Source organism: Pleurodeles waltl, unplaced genomic scaffold, assembly GCF_031143425.1.
Source record: "Pleurodeles waltl isolate 20211129_DDA unplaced genomic scaffold, aPleWal1.hap1.20221129 scaffold_37, whole genome shotgun sequence".
NCBI lineage: Eukaryota > Metazoa > Chordata > Amphibia > Caudata > Salamandridae > Pleurodeles > Pleurodeles waltl.
In genome coordinates, this window is record NW_027150076.1 from 2680147 (window position 1) to 2680497 (window position 351).

Consider the following 351-nt stretch of genomic DNA (forward strand, 5'->3'; position numbering starts at 1 on the left):
TTACTTCCGGGTGACCGGAGGCAGCGACAGCACCAGCAGCTGGTGGGGAGGCCTGATGAGCCGCTCTCAGCAGAGGCAGAAAAGCATCAGAACCCGGTGAGGCCTCTGAGTTATATAACGTCCGAGTCAGCCGCAGTAGAGGCAGAACAAGCAGCGGGAGCTGATGAGCTCCTCTCAGCAGAGGGAATGTAATAGTATCCGGGTTAGCGGCGGCAGAGGCAGCACACGCAGCGGGTCTCAGCCTCCTCTGTTTCCAGCCTCCTGCAGGGGAGGAAGAGCCCCTGAGGGTCTGTGCAGTTAATCTTCAGACCCTCACAGCCCCCGCCACCTCATACCCCAAATCTGCACCCG